Source organism: Silurus aristotelis, assembly GCF_946808225.1.
Source record: "Silurus aristotelis genome assembly, chromosome: 25".
Taxonomy (NCBI): domain Eukaryota; kingdom Metazoa; phylum Chordata; class Actinopteri; order Siluriformes; family Siluridae; genus Silurus; species Silurus aristotelis.
This window is the reverse complement of record NC_139598.1, coordinates 830,103-843,173: the sequence shown is the minus strand read 5'-3', so window position 1 is coordinate 843,173 and position 13,071 is coordinate 830,103.

The following is a 13,071-nucleotide window of genomic DNA, read 5'->3' as shown; positions in this document are numbered from 1 at the left end:
CAGTCCAGATCTCACTCCATGTGAGTTTTTCCTGCACACTGGAGGACTTGGAGGCACAGATTCAGGAGGTTCTCAGCAATATCCCAAACCACTTGCTTCTGACGAATGACGCCGCCGGTTGGAGTTGTGGAACCAGAAGCTCCTGAGCAATAAATTAGCTCAACATCTGAGTTCATTTTAGATTCAACAGCAACCCCCTAAAGCTCACTAATGGAGAAACAGCATGAGTAAAATGTCATTTTTTGAGTATTGATTAAGAGGTTGTTTATCCTCAAATGTCCAATATGTGAGAAGGTGCAAAAGAAAATGAACGATGGAGGAGGCACTCAGCTTGAAGACACTGACAGGAAACCTCATGAAAATGTTCTGTACATATTATTTGTTCACATAAATTTAAGCAAAAATAATAGAGTGGCTGTAATGTGTTCGTTCCAAATGTACTGTTCAGAGAGTTTTTTCATGTGACGTCCAGTGAATGTCATGTTGGCACGTGGAGAACTGTTCTAGGAACCGTTCACAGCTCTGGGGTTTGATCCTGTCTGTGCAGCACGTTCTACACGTTCTCCATTTCCATCTGCCTACCAAAAACATGCGGTTGTAAGCTGCTCAGTAAGCCATTCATGTTATCTCATCATTATCATCATCATCATAATCTTCATCGTCATCTTCATCTTCATCATCTACAATCATCAATTATCAGTGCTGAGGTTTTTAATTAAGGGCAAATCAGGTGCATGTACTTTGGGCCTTTATAGTGAACATCTGATGATGGAACAGTAGACACAGCGGTGGACTTACACACACACACACACACACACACACACACACACACACACACACACACACACACACACACACACACACACACTTGTTTCTATCCTTAAACACACAGCAAATAACGACATGTGCTTTTTGTCATCCGCGTGCAACCAGGATCGCTTTCTACTCCTCCCTTCACTCTCTCTTTCTCCTCGACCTTTGGCCCGTACACATGACGAGACTTCCATGGAGCTATCGTCATGGTAACCATTTTCTCAGCTTTGTTTTCCGTGCCTCACAGTCTTCGCCATGCAGTTCCAGCTACACTGACAAGACATGATGGTTCCCATGGTTACCTGCAAGTTTCAGGTGCTAGGAATTGGATTGATGGCCTTCTGCTTTGTAAACGCGCTTAGCCGTGATGCACATTCAGAGACGTGGAAAAGATCTCAAACATATTCGGAATTAAGTTTCATTAATAGATGTTGATTATGAGCGGTACGGGCAAAAGTATTGGGACATGCACTTTTTAAAATTGTACTTGCATTTTAAAAATTACATTTACGACACTTATCCAGAGCGGCTTATATTTATCTCATTCATACCACTGAGCAGCAATGGTGTTAGGGGCCTCACTCAGGGGCCCAGAATTTAAACTCATGACTTTCAGATAAGAAGTCCAATGCTTTAACCTATAAGTGACCACCTTTCTATATTAAATACATTTTAAACAATTATATTCTTGATCGAATTATTTTTCTGAAGCTGCTTTATGAAAATGTCCATTGTGAAATCTGCAATAGATTTACGCTGATCAATCATAACATTAAAACCAGTCAGGTGACAGAACAGCACTAATTACATCATTACAGTGAAACTAATCACCTGGTGGGATTTATTATATACTCAGCACTATATATATATATATGAATGTATATATAATTCTTATAATAAAATATAAAAATTATAATTCCATCAACTCATCTGGGAAGATGTTCCTCTAGATTATTGTGTTCATCAGCAACAAAGGTGTTAGTAAAGTCAGGAACTGATGTAGGTGAGGTGAGGAGGCCTGGAGTGCAGTCAGTGTTAAGTAGGGTTGAGATCAAAACTCTATAGCAGACCATTGAAGATCTTGTTCTCTTAATGTTATGGCTGATCAGTGTATATAAATTAATTGCATTGCACTCCTCTTCCTCCTCCTCCTCCTCCTCCTCCTATCCCCTTCCGCCTTTCTGCAGTGACCCAGTGCTTTGCTTTTGCTCCTGCCCCTTCATGACAGCAGATTTACGCTCCGTCTGTTCCTACAGGCAGGCTCGAATCTCAGGGTTACACAGCAAACAGAGTGGAAAGAGCCAAATCTGAGAGCCTCAGAGAGAAGAAAAGAGCAGTGAAGTGCTTGAAGAAGAGGAAACGCAAAGATTGCCTGAGTCACGGCTGCCTGCTGGAGCAAACTGGGCATGAGCTCGGCAGGGTGATCCTCACCGCATGCTCACAGGAACGCAACATATTTCTGAATGAGTCACACACACACACACACACACACACACACACACACACACACACACACACACACACACACACACACACAGAGAGAGAGAAAATTTCATTCAATCACAAGATTACATTCTATACCTATCTTTATCTCATCCTTGTTTTTTCTCCCGTCTTTTCCTCTCTCTCTCTCTCTCTCTCTCTCTCTCTCTCTCTCTCTCTCTCTCTCTCTCTCTCTCTCTCTCTCTCTCTCTCTCTCTCTCTCTCTCTCTCTCTCTCTCTCTCTCTCTCTCTCTCTCTCTCTCTCTCTCTCTCTCTCTCTCTCTCTCTCTCTCTTTCATGTCATCCCTGGAGTGCACACCTTATCTTCGGGAAAGAAAAAGAAGACACTGCAGGTCAGTTTTTTCAGACTGACACCTTGCAGGCATATAAATGAAAAATATATAGGCCTGAACTAGCAAGATGTTTTTCAGACACACACACACACACACACACACACACACACACACACGCAATGTACTTCACATGATGCACACTGATAAGTCATTGTGACACATAATTATATCGGCAATATAACATTTATGAAACCTAATCATCTTTGATTCTTTATGAAATTATTATAAAGAAATCCAGATGTGCATTAAGGATGAAGTATTGAAACGTGAGCCTCATTATCAGATGTGCATTAAGGATGAAGTATTGAAACGTGAGCCTCATTATCAGATGTGCATTAAGGATGAAATATTAAAACGTGAGCCTCATCATCATCATCATCATCATCATACATTATACAGGCAATAGTATTGGGACACCTGACCTTTTCACCCAGATGTGGTTCTTCCCCAATCTGTTACCACGAAGATGGAGGCATTCAATTACAGAGGACGTCTTCGGATTTGTGAAATTTTAGTGGCATGAAATTTTGCCTTCACTTGAACTAGGAGACTCAAATGTGTTCCAGCGTGACAATGCTTCTATTATTTTTTTTTATCATTTTCGGCTGCTGAATAGAATTCAGTCTCTACACCATGCAGGGTTTTTAAGCTTTCAGTAAAAATATTATTTGTGGGTTTTAATAAAGCAAAAGAATTCCTTAGACACAGATTTCTTAAGTGGCTTTTATTACAGTTATCATTTTTCAAATTGCAGGTCTTAAAGCTTAAATACGTAGGAAAATTGTCAATCATAATAATAATTATAATAATAATAATAATAATAATAATAACACAATCTGCTGTATAATATTTCATTCTTAAAATATAATCAATAGGATTTGTATTGGTTAGAATTGAGATTGTAAATCTGATGATTTTTGCAGTGTTTTTGCAGTAAACGTGTCGTTTTTTAAAGTTTATTTTGTCCCTTTTGCCCTCTGTTTTAATAACACAGTGCCAGTAACTTGACCTTGAAGCAGAGTTTCTCTCTTTTCTTTGTGTTTCATCACAGGAAGTCTTCTGAAACATCCTGATTGTGTGCCGTCACACAGAGAACCCTGAGAGCTCATCGAAACCTTCCTGAAGAGAAGGCGAATCCTGCGCTCGAGTGATCCGTACGTTTTCCTTCACCTCCACCTTCATTTGTTTGAATAAGTCATTTCCAGGCTATTTGAGGAATTTTTAATTCTCTGTGTTAATGTAATACCGGGGGGGAAGATGAGCAGGATGACGCCCCGGTTACCATAGCGACGGGGAACGGAAATGAATACAATTAAAGATTAATTAGTTAATTAGCATACAGGAGTTTTATGGGAAGGTGAGTGTGTACAGTTCAAACTTAAAATAGAGAAGAACAGGAAGGAGACTCTGAGTTGAAATCTACATCCTCCATGAACTCATTCCTGAACTCGTTAATTAACCCTGACATCACTGACTCCTGGAATTCATTATCTGTTTGGTTTATTTTATTCGGTTTTATTATTATTTGTGATTCTTTGTTCACATGGAGGACATGTAGATCTTCATCATGACGTCTGGAACTCATTTTATTGTATTTAACACCTCAGTGCAGTTATGGAAGCTTCTTCAAAGGTTCTTCATGAGTTCAAAGATAACGAAAAGTTCTTAACCACTTTAGAAACCTTCCAATGATGTAGCATTTGTTTTAACTATTAATTGGTGTCCTTAATTAAGGCTTCGTTATCTTCCTGAAACGATTATACTGAGGTTCTACCTCTGAAATATTACCACGGTGTAGAACTTTCACCCTGATACTACTATTACTACTACTAATAATAATCATAATGAAATTTTTTTACTTAAAAAAACCCCTCAATTATTTGTTTTTTACAAGTACACTGTGTCCAAAAGTTTTGGGACAACTGCTGTTAGTAGCATGAAATGAATCTACTGATCACCAACATCCAGTTCAGCATCAGTTCAACATCAAGCAGAACATTTAGGGAGGAAAAAATCATGAAGAAACTCCAGACTGGAACTCACCACCACACACGTGACCTCGTTTACACGTTTCTATTAAAGAAGGTTTTGTGTTCATGATCATTATAATAGAAATCAATCAGTGTTTGAGTCTTTAATCTCATTCTATTAATAGATCAGTGTGCTGAGAGTCACATTCGAGTCTTTACACAGAAACTGAGGTGATTAAGTGAAGAGTCTTGTGATAAAAATGGGAACATTAGAGTTATAATAAATCACTACTTTGGATACTTAAGTACATTTAAAAAGCAAAAACTTTTGTACTTTTACTCAAGTGAAAGTTTAAAGGGACACTTTTATGGAGTCACATTTTAATGAGTGTCTCTACTTTTACTCAACTACATGGTTTGTGTACTTCATCCTCCACTGGTTGGCAGATGTGGAAGATCTCCTGCTATAGAGCTACAACTCTATTAAAGATGATGAATGTGAACTGCACCCCAGGCCTCCTCACCTCACCTACATCACTACCTTACTTTACTAACACACTTGTAGCTGAATAAATCTTCACAAATCTCCACAAAATCTACTGAAACATCTTCCCAGAAGTGCAGACCGTATTATTAGGAAATGAGGACTAAATGTAGAATGAGATGTTCAAGAAGAAGCACATACTGATGTTATTGTCAGGTGTCCGCAAACTTTTGGTCGTGTAGTGTATATTTCTTTCCTGTCTGAAATGAATTTTCAATTTATGTCAGAAATTGTTTCCTGAGTCTTCTCTCTCGTGTGTGTGTGTGTGTGTGTGTGTGTGTGTGTGTGTGTGTGTGTGTGTGTGTGTGTGTGTGTGTGTGTGTGTGTGTGTGTGTGTTAAACATAAGAGAGATGCATAAGACCAATCTGGCTGTATCATAGCAACAGTAGCACCAATTCTACACAAACTACAGATCAGTGTAACACACGACTCTACAAATCAAACCTGTCAGTTTTGTGTAAATGTGTTTTTTAAATTATATTAATATTTTTTATAGTGTTAGATCGTTAACTGTACAGTGTGTGATCACAAAAAAATGGTGTGTGTGCTCACCAAACCTAAGATGTTGAGATGTTTGTTGGGAGTGATGAAGATGGACAGGATTAGAAATGAGTTTATTAGAGGGACAGCACATGTAGGACGTTTTGGAGACAAGGTGAGGGAGGTGAGATTGAGATGGTTTGGACATGTGCAGAGGAGGGACATGGGGTATATCAGTAGGAGAATGCTGAGGATGGAGACACCAGGAAGGAGGAAAAGAGCGGATCATCTGCGGATCATCCGTCTCCATACCCCTCTGTCCTCTACATCTGCCTCTTTCACACCAACCACCTGTATGTCTTCCTTCATACAGGTAGTTGGTGTGAAAGAGGCAGATGTAGAGGACAGAGGGGTATGGAGACGGATGATCCGCTGTGGCGCCCCCTAATGGGAGAAGCCAAAAGAAGAAGATGAAAAAGAAGAAGAAGAAGAGCTCACCCAACCTCATCTGGTGACTTTAAACTGTAAAATGCACAAATATCTGCTGTATTTTTTGTTTGTTGAAGAAACACCCGTTATATTTAGAGTTATATTTTAACGTGACCCCTGAACCCTGTATGCACTACTTTCAGAGCTGCTGTTCTAGACTTAATCAACACCTTCTGACCAATGAGAATCCAGAACTGGGCAGAACACGAACACTATGTAGATGTCGGTGAGATCCGCTCGTTACGATTCGCTTCTTTTACTCGCCAAACTCTCAGTACTGAACCTTTCAGCTATTATTTCTCTCTCTGTCATGAGTTTTATTTTTGCTTCATGTTCTGAAGTTCAAAAAGTTTAATGAAAAGCAGCGTGGAGGGCAGAAGATCCGCAGGTTCCAAAGCAACACCGAAAGTCTTTTGTTGAAGTGAGTCACAGCGTGACGTACATTCCCACACCTACACACACACACACACACACACACACAGACATGCACACAAAGCTTTTGATGTATAAAGGAATTAATGGCATCAGTAAGTGTCCTTGGACATGATGGAGAATGCCAGAGACGTCATTTCTCTCTCTCTAATCTGGGAGAAATGGAAAGACAAATGATCTAGTGTGTGTGTGTGTGTGTGTGTGTGTGTGTGTGTGTGTGTGTGTGTGTGTGTGTGTGTGTGTGTGTGTGTGTGTGTGTGTGTCTGAGTGTATCAAGGGACACAGACACACACGCAAACAGATCTGTTGCAGTTATACAATTCTATACAATAGCAATGTTTCAGGGTTTAGTGAGTCACTGATTCAGGGTTTAGTGAGTCACTGATTCAGGGTTTAGTGAGTCACTGATTCAGGGTTTAGTGAGTCACTGATTCAGGGTTTAGTGAGTCACTGATTCAGGGTTTAGTGAGTCACTGATTCAGGGTTTAGTGAGTCACTGATTCAGGGTTTAGTGAGTCACTGATTCAGGGTTTAGTGAGTCACTGATTCAGGGTTTAGTAAATCACTGATTCAGGGTTTACTGACTGATTTACTTTAATTTACATTCAGATTGGCTCGCAGTTGTAAAGTGTCGGCCCGATGATAAATATAAACTTGATTAATTGAAGTGACTCCATTAAAGACACTGAATCGTTTGTTAACAAATCTTTTAACTCTTTGTTCTGAATTCGGCACATCGGGGTGGAAAAGACGCTAAAATCCACGTCCTGTCTTTTTTCGTCCTCAGTCTTTAATTATTTACTCCTATTGATAAGTGCATTATTGATGAGTCGCATGTAGGGAGAAAATAGAACTGAGTCTGAGACGCCTGGAGAAGAAAATACTCTAATTTTAGCTTCCAGACGGATATAATGCGTCATTGCCTAATTCCATCGTTCCCTCTTTCCGTCGTTCCACCACAGAGCGCTTTTCCAATATCTTGATCTTTATTTATTAAAAACAATCATTTCTCATTTGATTAGAATGTAGATTTGCGTCTGGAAGCTCTGAGCAGAGGATCCCCTTTAACAGAGGATTTGTGTCAAATTATGCGCAATTATATATATTTTAATATCATATATGTTTTTTTTAAACATTTTTAAATTATTTATTAGTAATTTACTTAATGCATATTTAATTATTATTATAGTACATAATATTTTTAAATATTAAATTCCAAATAGTAAACAATAAAAAGTTGAAAAGAGGTAAAAAAAATATATCTACAGTGGGTACGGAAAGTATTCAGACCCCCTTAAATTTTTCACTCTTTGTTATATTGCAGCCATTTGCTAAAATCATTTAGCTTCATTCTTCTTCCTCATGAATGTACACACGGCTCCCCATACTGACAGAAAAACACAGAATTGTTGACATTGTTGCAGATTTATTAAAAAAGAAAAACTGAAATATCACATGGTCCTAAGTATTCAGACCCTTAGCTCAGTATTTAGTAGAAGCCCCCTTTTGATCTAATACAGCCAGGAGTCTTTTTGGGAAAGATGCAACAAGTCTTTCACACCTGGATTTGGGGATCCTCTGCCATTCCTCCTTGCAGATCCTCTCCAGTTCTGTCAGGTTGGATGGTAAACGTTGGTGGACAGCCATTTTTAGGTCTCTCCAGAGATGCTCAATTGGGTTTAAGTCAGGGCTCTGGCTGGGCCATTCAAGAACAGTCACGGAGTTGTTGTGAAGCCACTCCATCGTTATTTTAGCTGTGTGCTTAGGGTCATTGTCTTGTTGGAAGGTAAACCTTCGGCCCAGTCTGAGGTCCAGAGCACTCTGGAGAAGGTTTTTGTCCAGGATATCCCTGTACTTGGCGCATTCATCTTTCCCTCGATTGCAACCAGTCGTCCTGTCCCTGCAGCTGAAAAACACCCCCACAGCATGATGCTGCCACCACCATGCTTCACTGTTGGGACTGTATTGGACAGGTGATGAGCAGTGCCTGGTTTTCTCCACACATACCGCTTAGAATTAAGGCCAAAAAGTTCTATTTTGGTCTCATCAGACCAGAGAATCCTATTTCTCACCATCTTGGAGTCCTTCAGGTGTTTTTTAGCAAACTCCATGCAGGCTTTCATGTGTCTTACACTGAGGAGAGGCTTTCGTCGGGCCACTCTTCTATAAAGCCCCGACTGGTGGAGGGCTGCAGTGATGGTTGACTTTCTACAACTTTCTCCCATCTCCTGACTGCATCTCTGGAGCTCAGCCACAGTGATCTTTGGGTTCTTCTTTACCTCTCTCACCAAGGCTCTTCTCCCCCGATAGCTCAGTTTGGCCAGACGGCCAGCTCTAGGAAGGGTTCTGGTCGTCCCAAACGTCTTCCATTTGAGGATTATGGAGGCCACTGTGCTCTTAGGAACCTTAAGTGCAGCAGAAATCTTTTTGTAACCTTGGCCAGATCTGTGCCTTGCCACAATTCTCTCTCTGAGCTCTTCAGGCAGTTCCTTTGACCTCATGATTCTCATTTGCTCTGACATGCATTGTGATCTGGAAGGTCTTATATAGACAGATGTGTGGCTTTCCTAATCAAGTCCAATCAGTATAATCAAACACAGCTGGACTCAAATGAAGGTGTAGAATCAGCTCAAGGATGATCAGAAGAAATGGAAAGCACCTGAGTTAAATATATGAGTGTCACAGCAAAGGGTCTGAATACTTAGGACCATGTGATATTTCAGTTTTTCTTTTTTATTAAATCTGCAACAATGTCAACAATTCTGTGTTTTTCTGTCAGTATGGGGAGCTGTGTGTACATTCATGAGGAAGAAGAATCAACTTAAATGATTTTAGCAAATGGCTGCAATATAACAAAGAGTGAAAAATTTAAGGGGGTCTGAATACTTTCCGTACCCACTGTATATTAATAAAGAATAAAATAGAATGGACAATCAAATAAAAAGAGAATTTACAATATAAAATATTATAAATAGAATTTGCCAAATGTGCAGTGTGTAAATTTACAGAAATGATTTATTTATTTAAAAATGATTTAGTATCTTAATTTTCAAAAATAGGAAATAATTCTCAATAATAATTAACATTCTTTATTCATTTTGATTGCTTTTATTAGATTTTTTTTTATTAGAACTGTACATACTGAATAAAACATAATAATTATCATTAATAATGTTTAAAATGAATAATAATAAAGAAAATAAATAAAAAAATAAATAATAATATAAAGTAAAATTTAAAGAGTGTAAATGATAACGATTGTATGCTGTTAAAGGCATCCAGAAGAGTTCATTTCTTCTTGTTTCGCTTGTATTCTTTTTAGTTCTTTTCTTTTTTTCTCACAATCTGCTTCATGTAATGCATTCACTGCTATCAGGCTTCAGCAGAACCTCCAGCAGGCAAAGTGCCAAAACTTTCTTCTGTCCACATCGTTTCCACCGGCCTGTGTTTCCCCTGATTGAGCTGTTTATGCCCACAAGTCTGCGGTTTTGCGTTTCTTTAGGCTGAAGATACGTCTGAGCTTTTTGGCACGCTGGAATCTTTTCACACACGTTCGATGAAGGTTCTCAATTTGTGTTTGTTTACAATGTTAATCGAACCATTCAGCTCCTTAATCCATCACTGACTCTTACTCAGGACACGTGTTCTGTATGAAGAACATGAAAAGCACCCAGGATTCATCTTGGATTTATTTCCTGTATCATAATAAGGAATATTATGTTTGTTTGTGTTGTTTGTAGCTATAACCTGCTCAGCGACACCACGTCATGCCTTCTCCACATTTACCAAGAAAAAAATTCTCAGCAGGAGGTAAGACATTAAAGAATGTTCCAGAACATCATAGATACATTCCTCCACAGGTGTCTGATGTCTTCCAGAATGTTTCATCTTTTCTGCATTGATCTTCTCAGTTCAGGCCTCCAGGGATTTTAATTTAATTCATGCAGAGAAAATCTGTGTGTGTGTGTGTGTGTTCCTGTGTGTGTTCCTGTGTGTGTGTGTGTGTGTGTGTGTATGTGTGTGTGTGTGTGTGTGTGTGTGTGTGTGTGTGTGTGTGTGTGTGCGTGTGTGTGTGTGTGTTTGTGTGTCTGACACCTTAAAATGTCAAGAGACTGAAATATTCTTAGGTTTGAGTTTGGTGTGGTTGTTTTAACACTCCCCCTAGTGGCTAGTGTTAAAACAACACTTGAAGATTACTAAAACAAAGCAAAAAATGCATCAATTGCAAAGAGGATTAAATAAAATATGCCTGAAGATGTTTTAATTATGGTGTTTTAAATTACACAAATAAGCAGGACACTAAACGGAACATTTGCTATTTTGCCACATGGGTGGTATTAATATATAAGGCTGTCAAAATTAACTATTATAATATTTTAGTGCAAATTAATTTTAACGTCTCTAATTTTATTAACATGTGATTAATGCAGCGCGTATTTCTGTTGGACCATTTTAAAATGTATAATATATATATATATATATATATATATATATATATATATATATATATATATATATATATATATATATATATATATATAATACACGGTCCATATACGGTCCATATACGGTCCCACCTGCAGGTGGTGAGCCCACGGGAAGGCGGCCCCACATCACTCCGACGTCACGGACCTTGATATTTCCCTCGTAAGGGACCCCCGGAGCTAGAGGGTTAAGGGCCTTGCTCAAGGGCCCAAGAGTGGCAGCTTGGCGATACTGGGGCTTGAACCCCAGACCTTCCGATCGGCAACCTAGCGCCTTAACCGCTGGAGCCACCACTCCCCCGCCCATATATATATATATATATATACAGTACAGACCAAAAGTTTGGACACACCTTCTCATTCAAAGAGTTTTCTTTATTTTCATGACTATGTAAATTGTAGAGTCACACTGAAGGCATCAAGGGCTATTTGACCAAGAAGGAGAGTGATGGTGTGCTGCGCCAGATGACCTGGCCTCCACAGTCACCGGACCTGAACCCAATCGAGATGGTTTAGGGGTGAGCTGGACCGCAGAGTGAAGGCAAAAGGGCCAACAAGTGCCAAGCATCTCTCGGGGAACTCCTTCAAGACTGTTGGAAGACCATTTCAGGTGATTACCTCTTGAAGCTCATCAAGAGAATGCCAAGAGTGTGCAAAGCAGTAATCAAAGCAAAAGGTGGCTACTTTGAAGAACCTACAATATGACATTTTTCAGTTGTTTCACACTTTTTTGTTATGTATATAATTCCATATATAATTCCACATGTGTTCATTCATAGTTTTGATGCCTTCAGTGTGAATCTACAATTTTCAAAGTCATGAAAATAAAGAAAACTCTTTGAATGAGAAGGTGTGTCCAAACTTTTGGTCTGTACTGTATATATATTTATATATATAAATAATAATATAATATTATTTAATACAATATTATATAATAATATGGCATATATATTACAAATATAGCTGCTTATTATAAAGATATTTATCTTTATATAATTTTACTTCCTTTTTATTTATTGGTTAAAATAAATATTTGTTTATTTATTTATGTGCGTTGTTTATAATTTGTTTTTCGTTTGACTTTTTCTGTACGACCGAATGTCAAGTGCGCTGAAGTTTATTCCCAGGACATCTGCTGATACTATTTTTGATTCACCCCAATTTCCTGCTGTGCTGCAAACTACACTCATACATTCAAACACCCCCACACACACACACACACACACACACACACACACACACACATTTATTTTTAGGAATACCAGACAAACCACAACCTATTTTAATACCTATATTTGAGTAGTATTTTTATTTCTTTGACTAATTTGAAACAGCACAGACGCACAAAAACATTACATACGGATCAAAAATTTAGAACGTTGCATAGATTGTGTCCTACAAAAACACACAAAAGTGTAACACATGATTAAACCTACACAGGGCTATAAACATATTTTAAATAAATACAACAATAAAAAGTTGACTGCGGAAAAAACAAGGCAGATGTCTGTGTAATGTCTGATGTACAATGTCTGGGAAAAGTGTGGAACCTGCGAGTGTTTTATGGTGTTTGAGAGACACTAATGTGCACAACAGGCACTGTGCAAATATGTTAACATTTCAGTTGACTGTAAAAGATTTATGAAATTTCTTTATTGTCACTATTTCAATATTAAGAAATTTCCCCACTGTGGGACGAATAAAGGTATATCTTATCTTATCAATAATAATAATAATAATGGATTTATTAATAATTTAATTATTTGTGTATTAAGATTTAGCTATTAATTATTTAATTCAAAATTTATTTATTTTGAGGAAATACATAGCACTTCATGTGTGTGTGTGTGTGTGTGTGTGTGTGTGTGTGTGTGTGTGTGTGTGTGTGTATATATATATATAAAATGAATTATGTATTGAATAACCAGGTGATGTGAGACTAAATGTCTCATAGAAGCTTCGTAAATTGTTATGAATGTTCTGTTCATAAAGACACATATAAACATATCATTTCTTCTTCTAC